The sequence below is a fragment of the Pseudophryne corroboree genome, chromosome 5 (assembly GCF_028390025.1).
Source record: "Pseudophryne corroboree isolate aPseCor3 chromosome 5, aPseCor3.hap2, whole genome shotgun sequence".
Lineage (NCBI taxonomy): Eukaryota > Metazoa > Chordata > Amphibia > Anura > Myobatrachidae > Pseudophryne > Pseudophryne corroboree.
Window position 1 is genome coordinate 743,291,117 of NC_086448.1, and position 23,942 is coordinate 743,315,058.

Genomic DNA, 23,942 nt, shown 5'->3' on the forward strand with positions numbered 1-23,942 from the left:
TAAGGATAAATGAAATAATAACATCAGTAAAAAATTAGAAAAGGACAATAATCCTATAATATGTGTTTATTGTTATCCAACACCTAACACAAATGAAGCGTGTGAGGGTAATAATAATAATAATAATAATAATAAAGGGACAAAAACATTGAAAAATGTTTAAATTGTCTGCAAGGCAAATTGTGGTTAACAAGAAACTCTTTTAGACAATACGATTTATATGACCCTGCTGTAAGAATACCAGGGTGGTCCTCATTAGCATGGTAATATCAGTTATCTCTGGAAGAGCTGGATGTTCCTGAAGGTCATTTTTCCCCCCTTGGGGCTAGTATGCTAGTTAGTGATATTGTAATGCGAAGAAATAATGCATTGTAGTACCTATATTCCTTTTTAAGTAGTAGTACAGTTGTTTCAAGGGGATGCGGTTGAGATCCCGACAGTCGAGGGCCCAGCAGTCAAAATACCGACACTGGAATCCCTACAAGAATTGAAATGCTGGCTCAAGGATTCCAACTACTATAATCCTTAACAAGGACTGCCGGGACACTGTACTGGTAAGCTGCAAGGGGGGAAGGGAGGATGGGTTGAGGTGTTGGGGGGAGGGTTATGGTTAGGCTGTGGGTGGGAATGGCTAGGGCTAGGCTGCGGAGAGGGGGGGTTAGGAGGTTTTGAGGTCAAGGTTACCTTAGTTACCAGTACATGTCGGGATCTTACCCGATGTCAGTATATTAACAGCCAACATCCCAAGCGTTGGGATCCCGTATCTAACCCTACTTGCCTTGCACAAGTTAAAAGGCAGCAACAGGCAAATGTTATGGCACAAGGTTATACGTAGTGCTTTATCCTACAGATGTGGTGCTGAACGTCTGATTAGTGATACTGCTGTTCAGAGGTTAAAGTGGGCCGGAACGGGGCAGAACTGCGTTCCGTCACCTCCGCCCAGCCACCAACTAAGCATCAGGTCCCAGCTGCATTGTAAAGTTGGCAGCGGCCGCCAGCCAATCCCGGCTCGCAGACCGACTGCAGTGCCAATGAAAAGAAGGGGTGGCTATTTCAAAATGTGACGTAAGCCAATCATGACTCGCGGACCGCCAGCCAATGAGAAGCTGCCCAGCAGCAGCTTCTCATTGGCCGGCGGTCCGCAAGCCGTGATTTCTGTGCAGTCAGCTCCAGTTTCAAAGTGCGGCTGGGTGGCCCCTTCTTTTGAATTGCAGCCGGTCCGTGAGTCCTGTCTGGCGTCCGCTAGCCAGCTTTACACTGCAGCCGGGACCCGATGCTCCAGGCTCTCAAGACACAAAGGTTGAGATGGGGGGGGGGGGGGGGAGTGAAAGAACCAGAGGATGAAATGGAATGAGGAGCAGGGGGTGAGAAGAGCAGAGGATGAGATGGGGTGAGAGAAGCATAGGGTGCGATGGAGTGAGAGGAGCAGGGGGTGAGATGAGCAGAGGGTGAAATGGAGTGAGAGGAGCAGGGGGTGAGATGGGGGTGACAGAAGTAGAGGGTGAGATGGAATGAGAGGAACAGTGGGTGAGATATGGAGTGAGAGGAGCAGGGGGTGAGATGAGCAGAGGGTGATATGGAGTGAGAGGAGCAAGGGGTGAGATGGGGGTGAGAAAAGTAGAGGGTGAGATGGGGGTGACAGAAGTATAAGGTGCGATGGAGTGAGAGGAGCAGGGGTGAGATGAGCAGAGGGTCAGAGGAGCAGGGGGTGAGATGAGCAGAGGGTGAAATGGAGTGAGAGGAGCAGGGGGTGAGAGAAGTAGAGGGTGAGATGGAGTGAGAGGAGTAGGGGGTGAGATAAGTAGAGGGTGAGATGGAGTGAGAGGAGCAGGGGGTGAGATGAGCAGAGGGTGATATGGAGTGAGAGGAGCAGGGGGTGAGATGGGGGTGAGAAAAGTAGAAGGTGAGATGGAGTGAGATGAGCAGGGGTGAGATGGGAGAGTGAGAGGTGCAGGAGGGTGAGATAGAAGCAGAGGCTGAAGGGGTAGCATGAGTGAGAGGGGTAAGTAAAGGAAAGAAAGAAGCCAGTGATCAGACACAAAGAATGAAGATATGGACATATGAGGAGAGTGACAGACAAAGGAAACATAAGAAAGCAGAGGACACACATGGAAGACATAAGAGAGGTGGCAAAGGTTGTTCAACATCCTGCGATACTGTGCACCACATCTAAAATTAGGGGGGGGGGGCATTGCTGCGGGCATTGTGTGTGTAAGTGGCACTGCTACTGTGGGCATTGTGTGTGTAAAGGGCACTAGTATATGGGACAATGTGAATAAGATTGTGCTACTGTAAGGTGTTATTTTGAATCAAGGTTACTATTGTGAGGCAACACCCTTTTTTGTGTTGCGTGCCTTCGGCGCGCACTGAGGAAAGGGGGTTTAATGGGATGAGTTCCCCCACCTCTCCAGGATCACTTTAAGGTTGAGGCTAAATCCAAGTGGCCTAAGGGACCTTTTCCATCAGGGGGAGGAGCCACGACACAAGGGGGAGGAGCTACACCAGTGGTACAGTTGCTCTAGTATCCACGCCACCAACTATTACCTTTAGTAATTAGGTGGCGAGCGAAGCGAGCCACCGTGCCCGAAGCGTGGCGAGCGAAGCGTGGCGAGCGAAGCGAGCCCGCGAGGGTACTTTTCGGGTACCTTGTTCGGCCGTAGCTCCTCCCCCTGGTGACGAGTCTCCTCCCCTAGGTACGTCAGAAGGTCCCTTCTCCCACTCCGATATAGAACCAACCATCACTTTAAGCCTTGATGCTGTTCTTTTCACAGATACTGATCACATGCTCAAGTCCTTGGAAAAGAGGAACAGGCCAATTGCTGAAGGGCATTTAGAACAGTTTGGGCCTGGTGATCGCACTTGCAACTGGGACTATGTCTTTTTATGCAGCAGCTATTGGGTCATTATGTAAATACCGCAGCAAAAGGAATATCCTACTGAGATGCCCATCTGCATCGCCGCTCTGTGTATTACAACGCATCAGTGGTCGCACCATCGAACAAGGCACCAGCCCTATGGAAGCGCTGAATGTCTGTCTGAACATGGCCCCTGAGCGCAGTGAGCACGTAAGGGGCTTGCTGCACTCGCTCCCCCACCCCCCCGCGCTGGGATTCCGCTGCCGGGATCCCGGCGTCAGTATGCTGACCGTCAGCATACCATACCCCATAGCAAGAACAACCGCAAAACAGTCTTACGTGGACCTCAGTATCACACCCAATATAAAGTGTTGTACTTGTATTTCCATTGCTATGCCTGCAGTGAATATGTACAGTAGCTCTCTATAAGGAAGGAGAGCACCGGTCATAGATAATCTGTTACTGTGTAGCGTACCTGACATTGGGGGTAATTCCAAGTTGATCGCAGCAGGATATTTTTTATCAGTTGGGCAAAACCATGTGCACTGCAGGGGTGGCAGAAATAACATTTGCAGAGAGAGTTAGATTTGGGTGGGTTATTTTGTTTCTGTGCAGGGTAAATACTGGCTGCTTTATTTTTACACTGCAATTTAGATTGCAGATTGAACTCACCCCACCCAAATCTAACTCTCTCTGCAAATGTTATATCTGCCCCCTCCTGCAGTGTACATGGGCCCTCATTCCGAGTCGTTCGCTCGGTATTTTTCATCGCATCGCAGTGAAATTCCGCTTAGTGCGCATGCGCAATATTCGCACTGCGACAAGTATCTTTGCTATGAAGATAGTATTTTTACTCACGGCTTTTTCATCGCTCCGGCGATCGTAATGTGATTGACAGGAAATGGGTGTTACTGGGCGGAAACAGGCCGTTTTATGGGAGTGTGGCTGAAAACGCTACCGTTTCCGGAAAAAACGCAGGAGTGGCCGGAGAAACGGGGGAGTGGTTGGGCGAACGCTGGGTGTGTTTGTGACGTCAAACCAGGAACGACAAGCACTGAACTGATCGCACAGGCAGAGTAAGTCTGGAGCTACTCTAAAACTGCTAAGTAGTTTGTGAGCGCAATATTGCGAATACATCGGTCGCAATTTTAAGATGCTAAGATACACTCCAAGTAGGCGGCGGCTTAGCGTGTGTAACTCTGCTAAATTCGCCTTGCGACCGATCAACTCGGAATGAGGGCCATGGTTTTGCCCAACTGCTAAAAAATTTCCTGCTGCGATCAACTTGGAATTACCCCATTGCTTTAAACCACCCAATTGGTTTAAGACTGGTGGATGCAAAATCTACTTAAAGAACTTTACCAGCTTTATGTCTTTTCAATGATTAGAAGCCAAGTATATTTGCTTTAATGTCTGTCTTACACATTGTGGGTGGGATGCATGACTCATCAGATTGTGAATACGATGCATTCTGTCACTCAGGGGCAAAACTCCCTTAGGCAATGGAGACTCCTGCCTCCAGTGGCAGAACTTATGATTGATGGGCCCAGGTGCAAAAATATAATTTGGTCCCCCCCTCCTCCACCCCAACCCAAGTTCACAATATGCCACATGTCGATGACTGACACGTAGAGGCAGAGGGTGACCGCACAAGGCGGGGCAGGCAGAGGGTGACAATGGAAGGCAAGGGGATGTAGAGGGTGACAGTGGAATGCAGGGGGAGATAGATGGCAATGGGGGTGACAGGGGGGCGATAGTGGTACAAGCACAATGTCCTGTGTGGTGTGGAGAACAGGGGGGCATATACCTTAGTAGGGGCAGAAACACAGTGGCCTCTGCGGTGTTCGTGACAGGGGACCCCGCCCCTTGTGCATTCCTTAGGTTGGTGCTGTTAGGTGGTAAGAGTCCTCTAGCAGTCTGGCACACATCTAAGGTAAGGGGCAGGTCCCTCAGGGAGTGAGGCCCACCCTGCTCTCTGAACTGGGCCATTAATACAACATTGCTCAAAATAGTCTACGGTGGTGGTGGTCAGGGCCGGCTCCAGGCCTACTAGCACCCTGAGCGAGAAAATGTAAAAGCGCCGCCTCCCCCCTCCCCAAACCCTTCGGCGCGTGCGCTCCAGGAAAAGTGGGCGTGGTCTTGTAACTTCATATTATCAGACTATAAATAAATATATTTTCACACCCCCTCTACGCACACAATTAGCAGCCTTACACATAACAGCCACAGTAGTGTTCCTTGCACACAATGGCCCTCATTCCGAGTTGTTCGCTCGCTAGCTGCTTTTAGCAGCATTGCACACGCTAGGCCGCCGCCCTCTGGGAGTGTATCTTAGCATAGCAGAATAGCAAAAAAAGATTAGCAGAATTGCGAATAGAAAATTCTTAGCAGCTTCTGAGTAGCTCGAGACTTACTCCTACACTGCGATCAGCTCAGCCCGTTTCGTTCCTGGTTTGACGTCACAAACACGCACTGCGTACGGCCAGCCACTCCCCCGTTTCTTCAGACACTCCCGCGTTTTATCCTGGCACGCCTGCGTTTTTCCGCACACTCCCAGAAAACGGTCAGTTTCCACCCAGAAACACCCACTTCCTGTCAATCACACTCCGATCACTTCAATGATGAAAATTCTATGTACGGGCGTGAGTAAATCTACTAAGTTTTGTGCTAAAATACTTAGCGCATGCGCATTGCGTACCATGCGCATGCGCATTTTTGCCTTAATCGCTCCGTTGCGAAAATCGGCAATGAGCGAACAACTCAGAATGACCCCCCAATGTCTCCAGTATAGTGTCAGATACATATAATGTCTCCAGTATAGTGCCAGATACACATAATGTGCAGTGCCAGATAGACATGATATGCCCCCCAGCAGTGCCAGCTACACATGACATGCCCCGTAGCAGTGCCAGCTACACATGACATGCCCCGCAGCAGTGCCAGCTACACATGACATGCCCCGCAGCTGTGCCAGCTACCATGACATGCCCCCCAGCAGTGCCAGCTACACATGACATGCCCCCCAGCAGTGCCAGCTACACATGACATGCCCCGCAGCAGTGCCAGCAACACATGACATGCCCCCCAGCAGTGCCAGCTACACATGACATGCCCCCCAGCAGTGCCAGCTATACACGATATGCCCCCCAGCAGTGCCAGCTACACATGATAGTGTTCACTTTTTAGGGCAGGGTGCTGATCACAGGGAGGGCAAATTTTTAAGTTAGGAGGGCAAAATTATGTACATACTGTAATGCTTCGTGCTCCCCTACCTACATGCCAAAGCATGGATAGTGCGCGCTGAAGGTGCGCAGCAAAAATTTAGGGGCGTTGCTTCGTGGGGAAGGTGCGTGACCACATAATAGTGGCAATTCGCACTACACCACACAGTAGTGCACCTAATACACTTTGCGCCAGGCAGAGCACCGAGACACATTGCGCCAGGCAGAGCACCGAGACACATTGCGCCAGGCAGAGCACCGAGACACATTGCGCCAGGCAGAGCACCGAGACACATTGAGAGCACTGAGACACATTGCGCAAGGTAGAGCACTGAGACACATTGCGCTAGGCAGAGCACCGAGACACATTGAGAGCACTGAGACACATTGCGCAAGGTAGAGCACTGAGACATATTGCCTAGCCACAGACGCCTAGCGGGAACACTACATGATATGCTCCCCAGCAGTGCCAGCTACACGTGACATGCCCCCCAGCAGTGCCAGCTACACGTGACATGCCCCCCAGCAGTGCCAGCATCATCGCTGCGCAGCGAACATTTTTATCTAGCGATCAACTCGGAATGACCCCCCATGACCGATGGTCAAACAGTGATCCGAGACTGTGTCAACAGGAGGTGTCTATCTCCTACAGACACCTCCTGCTGTATTACAATTTCTCTAACGTCCTAGAGGATGCTGGGGACTCCGTAAGGACCATGGGGATAGACGGGCTCTGCAGGAGACATGGGCACTTTAAGAAAGACTTTAGGTCTGGGTGTGCACTGTCTCATCCCTCTATGCCCCTCCTCTAGACCTCAGTTTGATACTGTGCCCAGAGGAGATGGGTGCACTTCAGGGAGCTCTCCTGAGCTTCCTGACAGAAAGTATATTTGTTAGGTTTTTTATTTTCAGGGAGCCTGCTGGCAACAGACTCCCTGCATCGAGGGATTGAGGGGAGAGAAGCAGACCTACTTCTGTGAGTTTCAAGGCTCTGCTTCTTAGGCTACTGGACACCATTAGCTCCAGAGGGATCAGTACGCAGGTCTCACCCTCGCCGTCCGTCCCAGAGCCGCGCCGCCGTCCCCCTCGCAGAGCTGGAAGATAGAAGCTGGGTGAGTATGAGAAGAAAAGAAGACTTCAGAGGCAGCAGAAGACTTCATGATCTTCACTGAGGTAACGCACAGCAGTAAAGCTGTGCGCCATTGCTCCCATACACCTCACACACGGCAGTCACTGTAAGGGTGCAGGGCGCAGGGGGGGGGGGGGGGCGCCCTGGGCAGCATATAGACCTCTTTTTGGCACAAATAAGTATATATACAGCTGGGAACTGTATAATATATATATATATATATATATATATATATATATATATATATATATATATATATATATGAGCCCCCGCCAAATTTTTAGATTTTAAGCGGTACAGAAGCCCGCCGCCGAGGGGGCGGGGCTTCTCCCTCAGCACTCACCAGCGCCATTTTTCTCCACAGCACCGCTGAGAGGAAGCTTCCCGGACTCTCCCCTGCTTATACCACGGTAGACAGAGGGTTTTAAAGAAGAGGGGGGGCACAAAATTAGGCACATATTGTATATCTAAATAGCGCTATCTGGGTAAACATAAAATTATTGTGTTTTTTTCCTTCTCTGTCTCACCAAAGGGCCTGGTGGGGAAACGGTCTTCAGATAAGAGGTTCCCTGTGTGTGTGGTGTGTCGGTACGCGTGTGTCGACATGTCTGAGGTAGAAGGCTCATATAGGGAGGAGGGGGAGCGTATGAATGTGAGGTCTCCGTCGGCGGTGCCGACACCTGACTGGATGGATATGTGGAATGTTTTAAGTGCTAGTGTGAACTTATTGCACAAGAGATTAGACAAAGCTGAAGCTAAGGAACAGTCAGGGAGTGAACCCGTGTCTGTACCTATGTCGCCGGGACCTTCAGGGTCTCAGAAGCGCCCACTATCCCAAATAGCAGACACTGATACCGACACGGATTCGGACTCCAGTGTCGACTACGATGATGTAAAGTTATAGCCAAAAGTGGCTAAATGTATTCGATATATGATTATTGCAATAAAAGAAGTGTTACATATCACAGAGGAACCCCCTGTCCCTGACACGAGGGTACACATGTATAAGGGAAAGAAGCCCGAGGTAACTTTTCCCTCCTCACATGAGTTGAACGAATTATGTGAAAAAGCGTGGGAATCTCCAGACAAAAAACTGCAGATTCCCAAAAGGATTCTTATGGCATTTCCTTTCCCGCCAACGGACAGGATACGGTGGGAATCCTCCCCTAAGGTGGACAAAGCGTTGACACGCTTGTCAAAAAAGATAGCACTGCCATCACAAGATACGGCTACCCTCTAGGATCCTGCTGACCGCAAGCAGGAGGTTACCTTGAAATCCATTTACACACATTCTGGTACATTACTCAGACCGGCAATTGCGTCGGCCTGGGTTTGTAGCGCGGTAACAGCATGGACAGATTCCTTATCGGCGGAGATTGAGACCCTAGATAAGGATACCATTTTATTGACCCTAGGCCATATAAAGGATGCTGTCTTATATATGAGGGATGCTCAAAGAGACATTAGTTTACTGGGTTCCAGAATAAATGCTATGTCAATCTCTGCTAGACGAGTCCTCTGGACCCGGCAGTGGACAGGTGATGCCGACTCAAAAAGACATATGGAGGTTTTACCTTACAAGGGTGAGGAATTGTTTGGGGAAGGTCTCTCGGACCTGGGGGTAAATTTACTAAGATGGGAGTTCTATTTAAGATGGGATGTTGCCCATAGCAACCAATCAGATTGTACTTCTCATTTATCTAGCACCTTCTACAAGATAATACCTGAAATCTGATTGGTTGCTATGGGAAACATCCCATCTTAAATAGAACTCCCAATTTAGTAAATTTACCCCCTGGTCTCCACAGCTACGGCAGGTAAATCGAATTTTTTGCCTTATGTTCCCTCACAACCTAAGAAAGCGCCACATTATCAAATGCAGTCCTTTCGTTCAAATAAAAGCAAAAGAGTGCGTGGATCGTCCTTTCTTGCCAGAGGTAAGGGCAGAGGTAAAAAGCTGCACAGCACAGCTAGTTCCTAGGAACAGAAATCCTCCCCGGCCTCTGCAAAATCCACCGCATGACGCTGGGGCTCCGCTGAGGGAGTCCGCCCCAGTGGGGGCACGTCTTCGACTTTTCAGCCACATCTGGGGTCATTTACAGGTGGATCCCTGGGCAATAGAAATTGTTTCTCAGGGATACAAGCTGGAATTCGAAGAGGTGCCTCCTCGCCGGTTTTTCAAATCGGCTCTACCGACTTCTCCCCTAGAAAGGGAGATAGTGTTAAATGCTATTCACAAATTGTGTTTTCAACAAGTGGTGGTCGAAGTTCCCCTACTTCAGAGAGGGAAGGGATACTACTCCACCCTGTTTGTAGTTCCGAAACCGGACGGTTCGGTCAGACCCATATTGAATTTAAAATCCCTGGACCCATACTTAAAACGGTTCAAGTTCAAGATGGAATCGCTCAGAGCGATGGAAGGGGGGGGATTTTATGGTATCCCTGGACATAAAGGATGCATACCTTCATGTTCCCATATATCCACCTCATCAGGCGTACCTGAGATTTGTGGTACAGGATTGTCATTACCAATTTCAGACGTTGCCATTTGGGCTTTCCACGGCCCCGAGGATTTTCACCAAGGTAATGGCGGAAATGATGGTGCTCCTGCGCAAGCAGGATGTCACAATTATCCCGTACTTGGATGATCTCATAAAAGCGAGATCACGAGAGAAGTTACTGAACAGCGTGTCACTTTCAGTGAAGGTGTTACAGCAACACAGTAAGTGTGAAAAAAGAAAAGAGTGGGAGCGCAGAATGAATCCAATATATTGTTTTATTTAAAATATTAATATGTCATCCACATAAAAATGCAGTACATGAACTAGCCTAAGAATAAACAATTGATATTATATAAATGTAAACGAGACTGCCATATCTCCTGAACAAATATGAATAAAAAACCTTTAATAAACCCTAGTTAGGGCTGCATTAATGCTTCATGAAAATCAGCCGTGCGTCCACGAGCTGAAATTATTGTAAAAAGGAGACTGATAAAAAGTGCCTCTGTTATAAGTCACTGTCCTCCTTATACACAATAGAATCTCATTGGTAGAGAGTGTCCCAGTACTGGACTTGCGGACAACCGTGCTGTAGTATTATGTGGCAAATGGATAGTGATGGTCAAATTCACTTTGTGGTATATCACCTGATGTAGAAGCCTCTCCATCAAAGGCGCTGTACTGAGCCGGGTTTGCAGCGGCTCTGTGCAGTGAACGTACAGCTGGTCTCGTCACCGGTGAACCATCCAGATGAACACGGTTGTTTAATTCTGCTGAAGGATGCTGTACCAGTCTGGATATGCAACAGTTTAAAAAGACTGGAGCAGCAGATTCTCCGGCCGCTGGTGGAAAAATCCGTATTAATTGCGGCTACGGTCCACTCGATGCATGGCTCACAGGGTGTCAGGAGAATATAGCAGTCCAAATGAGGTCCTTCAAAGGAGTACCTTAACGCGTTTCTCGGCTGGCCGTTTCATCAGAAGGAAATGAATAAGCAGATCATGGCTAGCCTTGGTATATATACCTTGTTAATTAGTAAATCTTAATCAGCTGTGCCGTTACATTCAATTGATTCTAAACACAGGTCTCCTGTTAAACTAAGCCAGTAAATTGAACCACTAAAAGAATTAGTGAAAAGAAAAGTGTATAATAATGTAGATATATGGACATGTATATTCAAACACAAATATACAAATCTACTACAAGGTATATAGAATAAAATATTATCTGAGATATATCAGTTGCTATTCATCTACTGATTCTAAAGACATTGAATATCTTCCATGGGCTCAAAATAATCATTCTAAAAAAGGAAAAAAGTTTTTTTATATTGTGAAATGGATTTAAATCCTTCATTTATATTGTAAATTACATAGTAAATATCGTTATAAACTCATTTAAAGAACAACAGTGAACTTCATCTATATATTTAGATAGCGATAGTAAATGTATTGTTAATCGAATAATGGCCCTCATTCCGAGTTGTTCGCTCTGTATTTTTCATCGCATCGCAGTGAAAATCCGCTTAGTACGCATGCGCAATGTTCGCACTGCGACTGCGCCAAGTAACTTTACTATGAAGAAAGTATTTTTACTCACGGCTTTTTCTTCGCTCCGGCGATCGTAATGTGATTGACAGGAAATGGGTGTTACTGGGCGGAAACACGGCGTTTCAGGGGCGTGTGGCTGAAAACGCTACCGTTTCCGGAAAAAACGCAGGAGTGGCCGGGGAAACGGTGGGAGTGCCTGGCCGAACGCTGGGTGTGTTTGTGACGTCAACCAGGAACGACAAGCACTGAAATGATCGCACAGGCAGAGTAAGTCTGAAGCTACTCTGAAACTGCTAAGTAGTTAGTAATCGCAATATTGCGAATACATCGGTCGCAATTTTAAGAAGCTAAGATTCACTCCCAGTAGGCGGCGGCTTAGCGTGTGTAACTCTGCTAAATTCGCCTTGCGACCGATCAACTCGGAATGAGGGCCAATAAGTACAACAATTTTCTTAAGATAGCATATAATTTAAATATACAGGAATTCTTTGAGGAGATACTTCTTTAGAAAAGAAAGGGAAAAGAGGAGGAGAATCCATGCCGTGTGTCAGTGCCTCACCCAAGACCTCCAGAATAGCATACACTGGAGGTAGTCAGGTGAGGCAGTAGCACACGGCATAAATGTTACAGCAACACGGCTGGATTCTCAATATCCCGAAGTCACAGCTGGTTCCTACGACTTTCTTGGGCATGATTCTGGACACAGACCAGAAAAAGGTTTTTCTCCCAATAGAAAAAGCTCAGGAACTCATGACTCTAGTCAAGAACCTATTGAAGCCAAAACAAGTGTCTGTGCATCATTGCACTCAAGTCCTGGGAAAAATGGTGGCAACATACAAGGCCATTCCCTTTGGCAGGTTCCATGCAAGGACTTTCCAATGGGACCTATTGGACAAGTGGTCCGGGTCACATCTACAAATTCATCAGCGGATCACCCTGTCCCCCAGGGCCAGGGTATCTCTCCTGTGGTGGCTGCAGAGTGCTCACCTTTTGGAAGGACGCAGGTTCGGCATTCAGGATTGGATCCTGGTGACCACGGACGCGAGCCTCAGAGGGTGGGGAGCAGTCACACTGGGAAGAAACTTCCAAGGACTTTGGACAAGTCAAGAGACTTGTCTTCACATCAACATCCTGGAACTGAGGGCCATATACAACGCCCTACATCAAGCGGACTGATCCAGTCAGACAACATCACCGCAGTGGCTCATGTAAACCGCCAAGGCGGCACAAGGAGCAGGGTGGCAATGGCGGAAGCCACCAAGATTCTTCGCTGGGCGGAAAATCATGTAAGCGCACTGTCAGCAGTGTTCATTCCGGGAGTGGACAACTGGGAAGCAGACTTCCTCAGCAGACACGACCTGCATCCAGGGGAGTGGGGACTTCATTGGGAAGTCTTCGCACAGATTGCAAGTCAGTGGGGACTGCCCCAGATAGACATGATGGCATCCCGCCTCAACAAAAAGCTACAGAGGTATTGCGCCAGATCAAAAGATCCTCAGGCGGTAGCAGTAGACGCCCTAGTGACACCGTGGGTGTTCCAGTCAGTCTATGTGTTTCCTCCTCTTCCTCTCATACCCAAGGTATTGAGAATAATAAGAAATAGAGGAGTGAGAACAATTCTCATTGTTCCAGATTGACCACGAAGGACCTGGTATCCGGATCTGCTGGAAATGCTCACAGAAGATCCGTGGCCTCTTCCTGTCAGGATTCTGATTTTGTTTGTCCCCGGCGGGGGCGCTAGTGGGTCAGTGTTGGTGTGACGTAATACACAAGGAGACCGAAGAATAGTCCTGCGCATAGGCGCTGATATTTATTATGTCACAGGGATCACAAAGCAATGAATAACAGGTGCAGTGGAATGCAATTGCAGTGGAAATGCAAAACCAGAAATAACAGGAAATAAATATTCAAAAGTCACTGGTAACTATGATTGAAACAAACAGAACTCCAGTAATTGTAAAAAGCACACAGTCTCAGTATAACTCAGGATGAAAAACAGAACTCTAATAACTGTACAGTCTCTATGAAGCACAAGTCCAGATAGCCTAACGGGCTTAAGCAGGAGACAGTCTCTAAGCAAATACATGTTAACTGCTGAGATGCACAGATGGTAACTGATAATGAGTGCACAGGTAGATAATGATAAAACACCCGAGGAGAGTCTCTTACTGCTGGTGGATTGTGGCTGGCTGTGGCTGGAGTTTGTAGTTCCACAGGAACAGGGAGATGACTTGGAGATGCCAGAAATAGAAGACTACTGGAAACAAAGGATTGAAGACTGGAACCTGGAACTGGAAACTGGAACGGAACTGGAACTGCTGGGACCTGTAGTTCCACAGGTCCAATACACAGGGGTATCTCTGCAGACAGTGGACTGCAAACAGGAGACGCCTGTTCACAGAATGAGACGTGTTGTCCAAGGCGATGAGACTGAGCCAGGAACTGGAGTTTATACACCTTGGTCTGTGATGATTGGATGATCTCTGTGAGAACACACCCTGCTGGATTAGGTGTTCAGATAAGCTGTGGGTTAGCTGAAGCACTGTGTACTCCAGGCTGCAGTAGACTGAAAACTGGAACTGGAACAGAACTGAACTGCTGGAACCTGTAGTTCCACAGTAGTGATGCGACGGAGAATGCAGATTCCTGACAGTACCCCCCCTTTTATGGGTGGGCACCGAACACCCACGCTGGAACTTGGAAGGCTGAATGTCAATTGAAGTCTCAGAAGACAATGTAGGACACTTGAGAGTAGAGGACTGGAATAAGCATTCATAAGCAGGAGTAGAATCAACTTGAAATACTCTAGGGTGGAGAGAGAACGTCATCTCCAAAACTGACAGGAGTTCCTTACTTGACACACTGGAGAGAACCACACCGGGTTCGGAGGAACTGGAATCGGTAGGAACCGAAGGAGTCCTCGGACTGACGGATAGGACCGGATTTGATCCGAGGATGCTGGAATCGGCTGGAACCGAAGGAGGCTTACTGGAATCGTCTGGGACCGACGGAGGTTTACTGGAATCGGCTGGAACCGAAGGAGGCTGATCCGGACAGACGGATGGAACCGGATTGGGTCCGGAAGAGCTTGAACTGGCTGGAACCGAAGGAGGCCGATCTGTACAGACGGATGGGACCGGATTGGGTCCAGAAAAGCTTGAACCAGCTGGAACCGGAGGAGTCCTCGGACTGACGGATAGGACCGGATTTGATCCGAGGATGCTGGAATCGGCTGGAACCGAAGGAGGTTTACTGGAATGGGCTGGAACCGAAGGAGGCTTACTGGAATCGGCTGGAACTGAAGGAGGCTTACTGGAATCGGCTGGAACCGAAGGAGGCTGATCCGGACTGACGGATGGAACCGGATTGGGTCCGGAAGAGCTAGAACCGGCTGGAACCGGAGGAGTCTTACTGGAATCGGCTGGAACCGAAGGAGGCTGATCCGGACAGACGGATGAGACCGGATTGGGTCCAGAGACAGTTGAATCAGCTGGAACTGATGGAGTCAGAATCCGGTTAGAACCGGAATGAGTGGTATCCGAGTGTTTAGTTAGACCATCCTGGATCTGGTCCATGCTGGATGCCAACAGGGTGGTGCTCTCTGAAGACGGCAAACAGGAGTTCATAACTGCGTCTGTAGCACAAAAATTTCCATCTGGGAACTTGGCTCTGGATACTTCCCTTGTGGCTGAAATTTCGGTGACCCCTCCTGGGGTTGACGAATCAGACACCTCTCTCAGGGTTGTTTTCTCCAGCACCCCTCCTGGGGTTGACAGATCAGAAACTCCTTTTTGAGAAGACTCACATGCCCCTACTAGAGCTTGAACATTGGATACCCCTCCTTGGGCTGTAGACACAGACGCCCCTCCTTGGGCTGTAGACACCAAACTTTGGAGTGACCCTGACCCCACACTCTGACCACCGTCCGGGTCCATGGGCCTTGGACAAACTGTCAGGATTCTGATTTTGTCTGTCCCCGGCGGGGGCGCTAGTGGGTCAGTGTTGGTGTGACGTAATACACGAGGAGACCGAAGAATAGTCCTGCGCATAGGCGCTGATATTTATTATGTCACAGGGATCACAAAGCAATAGAATAACAGGTGCAGTGGAATGCAATTGCAGTGGAAACGCAAAACCAGAAATAACAGGAAATAAATATTCAAAAGTCACTGGTAACTATGATTGAAACAAACAGAACTCCGGTAATTGTAAAAAGCACACAGTCTCAGTATAACTCAGGATGAAATAACTTTGGATAAACAGAACTCTGATAACTGTACAGTCTCTATTAAGCACAAGTCCAGATAGCCTAACGGGCTTAAGCAGGAGACAGTCTCTAAGCAAATACATGTTAACTGCTGAGATGCACAGATGGTAACTGATAATGAGTGCACAGGTAGATAATGATAAAACACCTGAGGAGAGTCTCTTACTGCTGGTGGATTGTGGCTGGCTGTGGCTGGAGTTTGTAGTTCCACAGGAACACTGGAACAGGGAGATGACTTGGAGATGCCAGAAATAGAAGACTGCTGGAAACAAAGGATTGAAGACTGGAACCTGGAACTGGAAACTGGAACTGGAACGGAACTGGAACTGCTGGGACCTGTAGTTCCACAGGTCCAATACACAGGGGTATCTCTGCAGACAGTGGACTGCAAACAGGAGACTTTTTTTTTTTTTTTTATTAAACCATTTAGGTTAGTAAACATAGTCATCTACAATACAGATTTAGACAGTAAACAAATCATCAGCATGAATTTTTTTGAAAAACAACAATTATTATTATTAAAAAAAACACCTGTTCATAATCAAAAAACAATATACAACTTAACACATACCCACAATATTAGGCTATCAATCTTCGTTAACATATCTAACCACATGCCTCCATTTCTTAACTTTCCAAACTCCCTCAGCATCAAGCTCTTTTCTTCCTTTCCTATCTCTCAGATAATAGACATATAACTTACCCAATACCATTCTAACACACTCATTCACAGACCAGCACTCACTCCTAAACACACACAGATTCCTTGCATTCCACAAAACTTCCATCACACAGCTCATGATCAACCACAAAAGTCTCTCTTTTCCTCTATCACATGCTCCCATACCAAATAATGCCACCTTCCATCCAATATACCTAACACCAGTAATCTCTCTACACAAGCCACCCAAACACTTCCATACATCATTTGCAAAACCACAATTCCACATTACATGCATCACTGTTTCAGTATTATAACAATTGTCTCTCGGACAGACATCTGAAGCTACCAAGTCTCTTTTTTTCATAAACACTCTCACTGGCAACCCCTCATGCATACACAACCATACAATCTCCTTTTGTGTATTTGACATGCCATACGAACATAGCCTCTTCCATATAATCACAGCTTCACTTGAGCGCATATAATTGATATTACAAACTATCTCTCTATCTTTTATAACTTTCATAACCTTCTTTCTGTCTTTAAACCCACTTAAAGAAATATTCAAAAGATCTTTCTTTTTAATGAAAACTTCAATTACATTGTACCACCACGGACTTCTAAACGCCACAGGTACCTTCAGGTCCCTTTTGATCCACCCTAAACCATACCAAGTCCACCCAGCCATATATCTTACCATACAGGCAGTTTTACTCCCCTTCCCTATTAACTCTACTATAACACGAATATAATTAACATACAAAAAGATTTCAATATCAGGGAAATCCAACCCACCCTTCTCTCTTGCCTTTATCAACACTTCACGTTTCAAACGTTCCATCTTCCCACCCCAAACAAACATGAAAAGAACTGTTTATTTTCTTGATCTCCAGCACAGACGGAGGAAAAACACATGCCAGAAACAATAAAATAGGTAACACCACACTTTTAATCACCAACACTTTCCCAAACACTGTCATCTGTCTCATCTTCCAAAAATCCACCTTCTTCTGTACCCTCTTACTACATTCTTCCCAACTCACACTCCCTTTCAAATCATCCTCAAACACCACACCTAATATTTTAATCCCTTCACTCACGCTCATAATCCCTTCCACACTGCAACTTTCATCCCCAAAGCACTTCAATTTTGTTTTACACCAATTAACTTTAAATGCAGAAGCACTGCAAAAGAAACTAACCAGTAATTTAACTCTTCTCAATTCTGCAACACTCTTACTCACAACCGCAACATCATCCATATACCCCAATACTTTCACCATCCTACCTCCACTACCTGGTACCAACACCCCCCCTACAACTTTATCTCTCCTAATCATCTGTAATAATGGTTCAATAACACAAATAAACAAAATAGCTGACAATGGACATCCTTGTCGTACTCCTGACCTAATCACTACATTCTTACTTATATTCCCATTCACCAAAAACTTACTCACAACAGAATCATATAACCCTCTCACACATCTTACAAATTCCACCGGGAACCCCATACGTACCAATACTTTAAACATAAAATTGTGAGACACGCGGTCATACGCTTTTTCAAAATCTAAAGCTAATAACATACATACTCTCTTCCTTTCTCTGCAGTCACCCAACACATCTCTCAGCAAAATCAGATTATCTGTTATCCTTCTACCAGGCACACCACACACTTGATCATCACCCACCACCTGATTCACCACATCCCGCATCCTATTTGCCAATATTTTTGCCAGAATTTTATAATCTGAATTTAAAAGCGTAATAGGTCTCCAATTTTCTAACAAACCCCTATCACCTTTTTTATGCACTAACACCACAATACCTTCTTTCATACTATCACATAATCTTGCATTTCCAAATATAAAAGCACACAAATCACACACATCCTTCCCTATGACATCCCAAAAACAACTATAAAACTCAATCGGCAACCCATCCATACCTGGAGTTTTATTCCTTTTAGCACTATCCACAGCTCTTTTCACTTCATCACCTGTTACCTTATCCATCAAAACCGGCAAATTTCCCTCATACGCTCTCTCAGACAAACCACACAATACTTCTTCTTCCATATCACTATCTACTTCCTTCCTATCATACAACTTTTCATAAAATTCTGTAATCACATCCATCATTCTTTCACCACTCACTTCCTCTCCATCTTTATCTAACACATACTTTATCACATGCTTATTTTTCAAGCTTTTTTTGAAAAAAAACCTTGTACATCTTTCATTTTCCTCTAATACCTCCACCCTAGACCTAAAAATAATTTCTTTACCTCTATTATTCAAACATTTACTAACCTCAGATCTTGCTTTAATAATATCATCATTCACATCCACACCTTCCTCTCTTAATTTATAAAGAAAACTAAGCCTGCTATTCCACAGCTGATACTTATTCCTCTCTCTCACAGCTTTTCTATATCCTGCTCTCTGATAGAACTTCTTAACCCTTTCCTTAACCCAGTCCCACCATTCCAATATATTGACAAACTCATTTTTCCTACTTTGCCAGAAACTATATTTCTTACAGAAATCTTTGAATAACACCTCATCTTCTAAAAGCTTAACATTTAGTCTCCACAATCCTTTCCCATATATTGTACTAGACTCACAACAAACATTGCAACATAAAGAAACATGATCTGTAAAAGGCACTTTCTCCTGTACAAACTCTCCAAACATCACATCTTTAGAACATAGTAAATAGTCTATACGAGACATTACCCCTCCTCTGTCCGCAAAAAAGGTATTTGGGACAGGCTTACCCATACTTGTCTCTGCAATATCAACAAAACCAAAATCCACAATAATATCCTTCAGGATTTTCCCAGTAATATCAACAACTACCTCCCCTCTCCCACTCCTACCTTCCTTCTCTAGAATACAATTCATATCACCTACAAGCAATGTAGGAATTCTTCCAGACAAAAAAAACTTTAATTTTTCAAAAAAACATTTCCTCTCTTTCTTCTCTGCTGGAGCATAAACACAAAACACCCTAAATCTCCAGCCTCTATATTTAGCACTTACAGAGATAGCTCTCCCCTCTTCTATCACCAAATAACTTTCTATATTAATTTCTTTATTTTTAAACAAAATACCCACCCCTGCATTCCTGTTACAGCTAGAACCAGACCATATAGCCTCCCCATAGCCCCATTCCTCTTTTTCCGGTATATGAGACAATCCACATTCCTGCAAACAAATAATATCAGCATTTCTTGCTGCCACATATTCTAATACTGCCGATCTTCTGGCTTTATTTACTTGTGATTAATCTCACATTCAGCGAGAATATTTTTAAATTAAACATTTGAAACAAAATAAAACAAACAGACAACAAAAAAAAATAATAATAAACTTTGTAAAACAAAAACATTAGACATCCACTATGCACTGTTAGCATCACAGCACGTAAACAGAAGTTCACCCTAAAAAACATCAGGGAACTAATTAAGCAGCCCAAGGTACAGCACAAAAAATAGCTATTTTTGACCACCATCTCTTTAGCTGAGATCTAAAGCAGTTCTTCCTCAACAGCTTTGCAGTCCTCCTCACCCTATACCTTGCGGCCCCTTGTAAGAGGCACACTTCTTTACATTTGGGATAACATTTCCCCCATCTAAAAAATAAGCCGATGCCTCTTGTGATCTATCGCCATCCTCCTCAGCAGAGGACACATCTTCTATACCTTCAGTATTATGTCCTGTTGTATTCTCCATCCGTGGCTTCTTAGCTCTGCGCACCTGTCGTTCAGCTTTCCTAGCCACTGAGCCAGACTCCTCAGGCCCACTGCTGAACTCCTCCACTCTAGTAGAGTCCACCGATGGTACAGGATTCTGACAGTCATCTATTACCAGACTAAGAGCTGGACTCTCCACACAGTCACTTGATGCTTCCACCACATCCTCCATTACATCAGCAAACTCCTCTTGCTGTCCCTCATCTGCAGCCACACATGCAGGCTCATCAGACCGAACAAGCTGTTCCTCGTTATCAGCACTGGGTCCAGACCTAGCCTGCTCTTCACTAGTGGAATTCCCACCAGGCACAGACTGTTGTATATTAACCCCACGATCTGCAAAGTTTTTTGCTCTCATCTCAGCATCAAGCTCTTTAAACATTTGCCTTCGCATACTGACTTTAGCAGCAGGACAGTTTCGGACACTGTGTCCTACCTCTCCACAGATATCACAGCTTTTTGCCATTGGGCAATTGCCAGCCTCATGATCTTTTTGATTGCAATTCCTACAAACTTTGCCTGTGGAACATTCCTCCTTAGTGTGTCCATACATAAAGCACAGTCTGCAGAAGCTTGGCTGTCCAAAATAGTACAAGAATCCCCTATTACCACCAATGCAGAAACTAGCAGGGGGATGCTTAGTACCACCCACATTATCTGGGTCAGGTTTTAGTCTCACCCAGAACCGTATTTTGCCATTGAAAATTCCCAGGGCATTTTTTTGTTTTACTCCACCCCGCACATTAGAACAGGATTGCAGTAGGAAGGCTTTTAACAAGCTCACCTCTGTGTATGGGTTATAAACATGAACAGTAATTGAAATTTCTTCAAGGGCAAAAAGAGGTTTCATTCTCACCAACCTCATTGCAGGCTCATGTTCCTTGCCCCTCAAAACCTCATACACATTGAGGCAGAAGCCATTTGAATGAAATGTCACGTCATAAATACCTTGTTTAGGGAAGTCTTGAATACAATAAAGGTCACTCAGAGTCACTTTCCCTAGCTTCTCCAGTATCTCATGGAAGACAAATTTCAGATCATTCTGCGATGAATCCTTTTCCAACTCCAAACGAATAGTATTCTTTACGCCAGACATTTCCAATCAGGGAAGATGTACCCAAGGTACTAATGCAGAAGTGTGCACCGGTGTGCGATCACCACTCAAAGCCAGGGGCTCCCCGCAAGGGGAAGACCCCAAAAGGCCCCTGCCCCAGACCAGGCAAGCCGGTCGTTCATGCAGGAAAGTTGTAAAATAACACCATCCATACAGGAGCCGCCTGTTCACAGGATGTGACGTGTTGTCCAAGGCGAGGAGACTGAGCCAGGAACTGGAGTTTATACACCTTGGTCTGTGATGATTGGATGATCTCTGTGAGAACACACCCTGCTGGATTAGGTGTTCAGATCAGCTGTGGGTTAGCTGAAGCACTGTGTACTCCAGGCTGCAGTAGACTGAAAACTGGAACTGGAACAGAACTGAACTGCTGGAACCTGTAGTTCCACAGTAGTGATGCGACGGAGAATGCAGATTCCTGACACTTCCTCTACGACAGGACCTGTTACAACAGGGGCCATGTCTGTTCCAAGACTTACCGCGGCTGCGTTTGACGGCATGGCGGTTGAACGCCGGATCCTAGCGGAAAAGGGAATTCCGGATGAGGTTATTCCTACTCTGATAAAGGCTAGGAAGGACGTGACAGCTAAACATTATCACCGTATATGGCGAAAATATGTTTCTTGGTGTGAGGCCAGGAGGCCAGGAATGCTCCTACGGAAGAATTCCATCTGGGCCGCTTCCTTCACTTCCTACAGACTGGAGTGAATTTGGGCCTAAAGTTAGGATCCATTAAGGTTCAGATTTTGGCCTTATCCATTTTCTTTCAAAAAGAATTGGCTTCTCTCCCAGAAGTACAGACTTTTGTAAAGGGAGTGCTGCATATTCAGCCTCCTTTTATACCTCCGGTGGCGCCTTTGGACCTTAACGTGGTGTTGAGTTTCCTTAAGTCGCACTGGTTTGAACCACTTCAAACGGTGGAGTTTAAATATCTCACTTGGAAGGTGGTCATGTTATTAGCCTTGGCTTCGGCTAGGCGAGTGTCAGAATTGGCGGCGTTGTCTCATAAAAGCCCCTATCTGGTTTTCCATATGGATAGGGCGGAATTGCGGTCTCGCCCTCAATTCTTGGCTAAGGTGATGTCATCTTTTCATATGAACCAACCTATTGTGGTGCCTGTGGCTACACGAGATTTGGAGGATTCTGAGTCCCTTGATGTAGTCAGGGCTTTGAAAATTTATGTCGCCAGAACGGCTAGAGTCAGGAAAACGGAAGCACTGTTTGTCCTATATGCAGCCAACAAGGTTGGCGCCCCTGCTTCGAAGCAGACTATTGCTCGCTGGATCTGTAATACGATCCAGCAGGCGCATTCTACGGCTGGATTGCCGTTACCAAAATCAGTCAAGGCCCATTCCACTAGGAAGGTGGGCTCGTCTTGGGCAGCTGCCCGAGGGGTCTCGGCACTACAACTGTGCCGAGCTGCTACTTGGTCGGGTTCAAACACCTTTGCAAAGTTCTATAAGTTTGATACCCTGGCTGAGGAGGACCTAAGGTTTGCTCATTTGGTGCTGCAGAGTCATCCGCACTCTCCCGCCCGTTTGGGAGCTTTGGTATAATCCCCATGGTCCTTACGGAGTCCCCAGCATCCTCTAGGACATTAGAGAAAATAAGATTTTAAACCTACCGGTAAATCTTTTTCTCGTAGTCCGTAGAGGATGCTGGGCGCCCGTCCCAAGTGCGGACTACTTCTGCGAGACTTGTATATAGTTTTGCTTACATAAGGGTTATGTTATAGTTCCATCAGGTTGGACTGATGCTACGTTATTTTTTCATACTGTTAACTGTTTAATTGATACACAAGTTATACGGTGTGATTGGTGTGGCTGGTATGAATCTTGCCCTTGGATTAACAAAAATCCTTTCCTCGTACTGTCCATCTCCTCTGGGCACAGTTTCTCTAACTGAGGTCTAGAGGAGGGGCATAGAGGGAGGAGCCAGTGCACACCCAGACCTAAAGTCTTTCTTAAAATGCCCATGTCTCCTGCGGAGCCCGTCTATCCCCATGGTCAGGGGCGGATTGGGAAACAAAAGTGGCCCTGGAAAAATTTCTAAAAGTGGCCTCATATGGGCGGCACCAAATGAACTGTGGGTGGAGCCAATACCAAAGGAGGCGGGATTAATACTTCAAAATGTAATGTACATGGAGTTACACCAACAAAAGGCAGAGCATGTTATATTAGCCGGATATAACACATTAAAAACTTTAGAAAGTATAGTGCTGTAGCATAAGTAGTTAAGAAATTAAAACTGAGGTGACATATAATCCTCTGCACGCTCACTAAATAAATTGTAAAGCAATTATAGTTACTTCATGCTATATTCTATTACAGTGGTTCTCAAACTCGGTCCTCAAGACCCCACACAGCTCACATTATTTAGGTCACCTAGCAGATGCACAGGTGTATTAATTACTCACTAACACAAAATTACACCTCACACCTACAAAATTAGACCTCATCCCCGACATAAAATTACACCTCACACCCACAAAATTACACCTCACACCCATAAAAATACACCACACACCCAATAAATTACACCTCACACCCCCCAGACAAAATTACAACTCACCCCCAGACATAAAATTACACCTCACCCCCACCCCAACATAAAATTACACCTCACAACCACCCCCCGATATAAAATTAGCGTATATACTCGAGTATAAATCGACCCGAATATAAGCCGAGGCACCTAATTTTACCACAAAAAACTGGGAAAACTTATTGACTCGAGTATAAGCCTAGGGTGGGAAATGCAGCTCTAGCCGTACACAGCCCTCATAGTGCCAGATATGCCCTCATACTGCCAGATATGCCCCCACAGTGCCAGATATGCCCTCATGCTGCCAGATATGCCCCACAGTGCCAGATGTGCCCTCA

The 23,942-nt window shown here is 46.2% G+C and overlaps 1 long non-coding RNA gene across 1 annotated transcript in view; it reads left to right on the plus strand.

Annotated features, from left to right (window-relative positions):
* The first annotated feature begins 421 nt into the window (after positions 1 to 421).
* Positions 422 to 23,942, plus strand: part of LOC134929409 (uncharacterized) — a 136,395-nt gene continuing 112,874 nt past the window's right edge. The window contains exon 1 of the long non-coding RNA XR_010178547.1: positions 422 to 554. This is a non-coding gene — a long non-coding RNA (uncharacterized LOC134929409). The remainder of the gene's footprint in view (positions 555 to 23,942) is intronic.